Raw genomic sequence first — 7,552 nt, 5'->3', positions numbered from 1 at the left:
AACTATTCCAGCTTCTTGGGCATGTTTTGAGCATACATCCCGTAATTCCAAACAGTACCCAACAGACAGTTGCAGTCCCAACCTCCCTCAGGTATCTATCAGTGTCTGTTTTTGGTGTGTGTGTGTATATACAGATGGGTGACTAATTAAAAGAAAAACCTTTTGTAATGATTATGCACTGCAACCCTACTATAATATTCCTCTATGTCGTTCTCGACGGACTGTTCTTGCTGACTTGCTTGCTCACGTCTTGTAGTGCCATTCTCAGTCACCTGGGAATTAATTGCTCTGCTCTTTTTCCTTACATATCGCATTAATACGCCGGCATCACGGTCATCAGACTGTTTTACACTACAATTTCTGACCCTTTTTACTGATACTATACTGTAGATCTAAATGCAGAGGCAACTTCAGTCACTGTTCCTATTGAAACACTAGCCAGTTGACCAATCTTTGTGACTGAAGCTCCTGCCATCCATGCTCCTCTTTCAAAGTCACTTGGATCCGTTCCTCTTGCCATCTTGACCCATAATTGAGGTAAACTGTGCCTGCCCATCATTTCTATACATGCCACAGAGCATGTTAGGATGGTAACTGCTTAATCATATCATGCTGTACACCTGTATGGAAGCACCGGCGGTTATTGTCCTTCAGCCGTTTATTGAAGTTGTCACCCATCTGTATATTCCAAAGCAACAGGTCAAGTTCAGAGAATGTAATATTGTTTAATATCCTAATGTTCTTTACTGCAAAAAATAAAATGAAACATTTCTGATTTTATTTTTGTTGAAGGTATTAAATCTAAAGGGTTAAGTAACATTATACTAAATACTACACTGTTTTTCTTGTTAGCCTTTTTGGCACTGCCTGCTCATTGCATTTTTTTGTTGTGTATTTGTATCTTGTTTCTTCAATAAAACAAGAGTATTAATGGACTTAATCAGTCAATCTTTTTTTACTTTTCTATAAATTAGTTTACCAGTTTGTAAAGCGGAAGCCCACTGTCTTCAGACAGATGCTGTCATTCTCACGAGCTCCGCATTGTAATGAACTATCAATTAAACATGGCGTTGTTGTGCAGTCTGAGGCATTTAGACAGGAAGCTACTTTGTATGTTCACCAATCAGATCCGATATAGTAAAAGATTTTATGAAAAGAAAAGCTCAACGACCACAGACTGTACACCAATCAGCCATAACCGGTCTTATGACCACCTGCCTAATATTGTGTAGGTCCCCCTTTTGCCAGCAAAACAGCCAAGACCTGTCGAGGCATGAACTCCACTAGAGCTCTGAAGGTGTGCTGTGGTATCTGGCACCAAGACGTTAGCCACAGATCCTTTAAGTCCTGTAAGTTGCCAGGTGTGCCCTCAATGGATTGGACTTGTTTGTCCAGCACATCCCGCAGATGCTCGATTGGATTGAGATTTGGAGGCCAAGTCAACACCTTGAACTTGTGTTCCTCAAACCAATCATCCTGCTGAAAGAGGCCAATGCCATCAGGGAATACTGTTGCCATGGTCTGCAACAATGCTTAGGTAGGTGGTATGGGTCAAAATAACATCCACTTGAATGGCAGGACCCAATGTTTTCCAGCAGAACATTACCCAAAGCATCACACTGCCTCCACTGGCTTGCCTCCTTCCCATAGTGCCTCCTGGTGCCATGTGTTCTCCAGGTAAGCAACGCACATGCACCTGGCCATCCATGTGATGTAAAAGGAAATGTGATTCCTCAGTCCAGGTCACCTTCCATTGCTACGTGGTCCAGTTCAGATGTTCACTTCCCAGTGTAGGCGCTTTCGACATGGGTCAGCATGGGCATCCTGACTGGTCTGCAGCTACGCAGACCCATATGCAACAAACTGCACCATTCTGACACCATTCTATCATTACCAGCATTAACCTTTTCAGCAATTTGAGCAACAGTCGCTCATCTGTTGGATCAGACCACACGGGCCAACCTTTGCTCCCCATGTCTGGTCAGGTCATCTGGCACCGGCCCTGATTATAACTGAATGTTCTATTGGATTATCTATATCTATAGGTAGATTGTTGGGGCCAATAACGTGAAAACAACAAAATGCTGGTAAAACACCTATTCTTTCCCAAGGTTAGCTTTTCAGTAGACTGAGGCTTTTATTAAATCAAAAAAAGCTGAGAGAGTGTGAGAGATTAGATTTTTTTTTATCCTTTAATAAGACTACATTACATTAAGAATTCCCCACCCACCCCCAGCACACACACAACCCAACCCCCGTAAAAACACATGGTGTGCTGCTACACCTCCCACAAATACTTCAAACCCCAATCACAATTGGACCTCAAAGCCCCCTTGTCCAACCACACAAACAGCCCCCCCAAGTCTCCAAACCTCCTCAAATAGTTCAACACTGTCTATAAGTTTGTACAATTCAAACTAAGGCGCGCAGAGACCATCCCCCTAAATAACACCAGCAAACAAAAAATTCAACAAAACACATTTGCTCTTCTCCCTTGAACACCGAGGTCCCATCACAAACATCTCTAAACAAAACAACTCCCCCAACCTCACACACACAGATTCCAACAATGACATTAACGGCATCAATCTAGCACATACAGAGAATACATGTTGGACGGTCTCAGCCATCATACAAAAAGGACAGCCTTCCCCAATCCCAGGGTCAACTCAAGTCAACCAGCTATTGGTGGCCAGGGCCCCATGTAAAACCCTCCACTGGAGGTCAGCAAACCGTTAGGGAGCTGGGAGTTTATAGAACACCTATACCCAGCCATGCCATCAGAACCCCCTGCCATTGGTGGCCCCTAACACCCTCCAACTCCCTAATGTGCCTGACCTTCACACAGAGGGAGTATAAACCCTTGCTCCCCACCTCTGCAAATTCCCCCAGTTCAGGAGAACTAAAAGACAAAATGCCCCCTGACCCCCCTGCCAGTCCCCCGTCTCTGCCGTCACCGGTAGTGGTGGAAACGGTGGTGGCCCCTCCCCTTGTGCCCACTCGAAGACTCCCCTCACTGGTTCCGGCAGCGCATCCTGTACCATGAACCTGTCCAGCACCCGGTGTGACGTAATCCCAGACTGCCGTGCCAGCTCTTGCGGGGGGTCTTCCAGCCTCCACCCCCGGACACCCAAGGTCCAGGTATCATTCTGTAATCACGCACGAACTTCAGCAATCCCCAGGCCTTCAGAACTGCATAATAGAAGTCTGAGACCCCGGACAGCTTCAGCCTCTGCAGTCTCATGAGGAAGAGCTGCAGATCCAGCCCTAGACCACCGGCCCTCCTCAGCAAAGCACAAGCCGGTCCCCTCCAACTGACACCTGGTTGATATAACAGTCTCTGTGCCGCTTTAAATCAAAAGGCTGCCACCCTGCTCTCATGGTCCACCAGGCCCTGACCGCCTTCCCGGACCGGTAAAAACAAAACAGCTGCCCTCAGCCAATGATGTCCAGACCAGAAGAAGTCCACCAGCCGACGCTGTAAGTCCGCCAGCAGCCCGGCAGGGAGGTTAAGAACAGCAAGTCGATGCCACAGGGAGAACGCCACCAAGTTGTTAATGATCAGCACCCGTCCTCGGTATGACACCTGGGAGAGGAGCCACCTCCACTTCGTCAGCCTAGACACCACCGCCTGAGGCACCCCCTCCAAGTTCTTTGTGACCCAACACCCAAATACACCCCTAAAATCTTAAGCTCCTCCTTATCCCATTCCAACCCCCCAGGAAGCCCAGGAGGTACCCTGTCCCCCCATGCCCCACACAGCAATGCTCCACTCTTGCCCCAGTTCAACTTGGCAGATGATGCCCCCTCCTATACACTTAAGCATGACTCCAATGCCAGGACATCCTGGTCATCCTTCAACAGGACTGAGACATCATCAGCATAGGCAGACACCGCCAAATCTGCCCTCAACCCTATACCTGGCAAGGCCACCCCCTGCAGTTTCCTGCGTAACAGACCCAAAAAGGGCTCAATAGCAAGAGTGTATAACTGCCCAGATAGAGGACAACCCTGACGTATGCCTCGCCCCACCCTCCCACCTTCACCAGACAAGAAGCCCCAGCATACAACATTTTAACCCAGGACAAAAACCGCTCCCCACACCCAAATGCAGACAACACCCTAAACAAATGTGATCCACCCTGGCAAACGCCTTTTCCTGGTCCAAAGAAACCAGTCCAAATGCCATCTTCGAAGACCCTGACAAATCCAACATATCCCTGATCAAAAACTGATTGTCTGTGATAGTGCAACCTGGCACACAGTAAGTTTGGTCCACATGTACAACAGAGTCCAGTAGGGATTTAAGCCGATTGGCGAGGACCTTAGCAAGGACCTTATAGTCCGCACAAAGCGAGGCTACAGGTCGCCAGTTCTTCAGATCGCTCAAGTCCCCTTTCTTTGGGAGGAGAGTCAAAACTGCCCTACGGCAGCTCAATGGCAAGTCCCCAACCCCGACACACTCATGTAAAGCACAACATAAATCTCGACCAATGAGGCCCCAGAATGTCTTATAAAATTCAATTGGTAATCCATCCAGTCCTGGAGCACAGCCAGAGTTAATCTGCGTGACAGCTGCCTCGAGTTCACCCAATGTCAGAGGAACATCCATGTCACTCTTCTGTGACTGCGACAGTGTGGGAAGGTCCATAAGCAATTCTTGGGAACATGCAGGATCACACATTTCAGCCCAATATAAATCAGAATAGAACCACAGCTCGCTCCTGCATCTCCCCCACAACAGAAGACACCCGACCATCAGCCATACGTAAACAGTACATACGCTTCCTATTTCTACTCTGTTTTTCCAAGCCAAAAAATAAGGAATTGGGAGAATCCATCTTATTTAACATAGAAAACCCAGCTCTTACATGTGCCCCCTTTGCTTTCAACTGAAAAAATTCACCCAGATCCCTACGCAATTCAGGCAGGTTGGAAACCCCCCCCACAACACGCACAACCTTGAGGCGGATGGGCTACAACAGCAGAAGACCCCACCAGGTACCACTCATCTCCACTACAAATAGGAAAAAGAGGCTACAATTTGTACGAGCTCACCAAAATTGGACAATTGAAGACTGGAAGAATGTTGTCTGGTCTGATGAGTCTCCATTTCTGTTGAGACATGCAGATGGTAGAGTCAGAATTTGGCGTTAACAGAATGAGAACATGGATCCATCATGCCTTGTTACCACTGTGCAGGCTGGTGGTGGTGGTGTAATGGTGTGGGGGATGTTTTCTTGGCACACTTTAGGCCCCTTAGTGCCAATTGGGCATTGTTTAAATGCCACGGCCTACCTGAGCAATGTTTCTGACCATGTCCATCTCTTTATGACCACCATGTACCCATCCTCTGATGGCTACTTCCAGCAGGATAATGCACCATGTCACAAAGCTCAAATCATTTCAAATTGGTTTCTTGAACATGACAATGAGTTCACTGTACTGAAATGGCCCCCACAGTCACCAGATCTCAACCTAATAGGGCATCTTTGGGATGTGGTGGAACGGGAGCTTGGTGCCCTGGATGTGCATCCCACAAATCTCCATCAACTGCAAGATGCTATCCTATCAATATGGGACAACATTTCTAAAGAATGCTTTCAGCACCTTTGAATTGAATCAATGCCACGTAGAATTAAGGCAGTTCTGAAGGCGAAAGGGGGTCAAACAGTATTAGTATGGTGTTCCTAATTATCCTTTAGGTGAGTGTATATGTTTATGTTTGACATACTCCCCCAACAGACCCCTCTTTCCCTGGTCTCTGGCACCATTTATATTAAGAGAGCCCACCCGCAGAGCCTCCATGAAAAAAGAGAGGAAAAGGAGCAAGAACAAACCCCAGTAGTGAGAACCAAAACACCAACATGTTGGAAGAAACCAAGGCATTTAAGCTGTATCAGAAGGCAAGCCCTTTCGCACTGCAGTGACCCATTTCTTCAACTGGAAACGTTTCTTAGGTGAGAGGACACCCAGGCCCTCAGTGCTCATAGCCTTTTGCACTGACCTCACAAATCTCACAGAGTCAGGAAAATGGGACTCCAGAACTACATTCTTCTTACCCCTAGTATCAGTCAAAAACTCAGACAGCTCCCTTACCGTGTAAGTAGGGCCTGCAACCTGACTGGCTGGTAGCACTGAACTCAGAGAGCAGTCAGAGAAGGACATCTCCTCACACTCCCCTTTACCCGATTCCCCTACCTCCTCTTCTCCCTGACCCAACACTGTACTGACCTGCGCCCTTTTCTTACCCAAGCCCTGCTCCCCAATGTCAGGTGAAATACCCAAGGACGCCAACACCTCCTCCACCACACCTTTTTTCACGCCCTTTTTCCTCCTTGGTGCAATCCGCTCCACAACACCAACTGGCTTGTGAAGGCTCCCTCTCACTCACACCCTCCATGACCACACCACTCCCCTCATTCCCAACAGTCCTCACTGGAGAATCTACCACCACAACCTTCTCCACTGCAACAGCACTATCCACCAATACCACAACCTCTGTATCATCAACAACACCAACTAACACCTTGGGCTCCACACCATCACTCAACCAAGCCACACTATCCTGGGCACCACGACCCCGCCCGGTCTGCTGTCCCAAACCGGAGCTACAACCGGCCACAACAGGGAGATCCCCCTCCCTACCTACCGGTTGGACACTCCGCCCGGCAGTCACCGGCGGCTGCTCTCCCTGTCCTTATGTCCTGTGCGGACACGCAAACTTCTTATGCCCCAGATCACCACATTCAAAACAATGCAGACTGTCTGTACTAGCAAAACCTGCGTACACGCTATCCCTGTGACGGATTTTAAAAGAGACATTGAGCTGCTGATCCGCATTGATAAAAGAAACATAAACACCTGCCTACGAAAGGAGACAACATGCTTCACTGATTCTGCCCGAAACCCCGCCGAAAGGACGCGAAAACCGCTAGCTACTTTACTAAACCGAACCAGCTCCTTTCGGATCTGCTCAACCATAATGAACGGTGGCCAATTCGCCACAACAACTCTAGTCGAAGGTGTAGAAAGAGGCGAAACAAACAACAAATAATTTCTAACAAAAAGCCCACTAGCAATCAGCGTACCTACCAAGGCTGCTTTCTTCATAAACACAACAACTGCTTTGTTCATTCTAGACACCGAGTGAATATGTTCAGCACCTACCTGTTCGCCAACGGCCAGCAACACCTCTTCAACTCCAACTCCATCCACCACACAGCCCTTGGAGCTCCACAATATCCAACTCTAAACTCCTAATATATTTAAGTGTGTCCCCAGTGACAGTAGAAGTATACTGATTACATAGTTTTTGTATATTTAACTTCCCAATATCCCACCATTGCTGTATTGAAGTGAAATTAGGCTTTTGACTTCTCCATCCCATCCCAAAAGAAAGTTAACATTGTCCAAAAGCAGCACCCTCAAGCAACGCATTGTTAAAATGCCAATACGCACTATTTTGCTTAACAGATTCAATAAACACACAAGCTTCCACCATTGAATGGTCAGAAAAACCAACAGGAAAAATAGAATGAGACTTAAAACA

The sequence above is a fragment of the Esox lucius genome, chromosome 16 (assembly GCF_011004845.1).
Source record: "Esox lucius isolate fEsoLuc1 chromosome 16, fEsoLuc1.pri, whole genome shotgun sequence".
Lineage (NCBI taxonomy): Eukaryota > Metazoa > Chordata > Actinopteri > Esociformes > Esocidae > Esox > Esox lucius.
Note: the sequence above shows the minus strand (reverse complement) of the source record.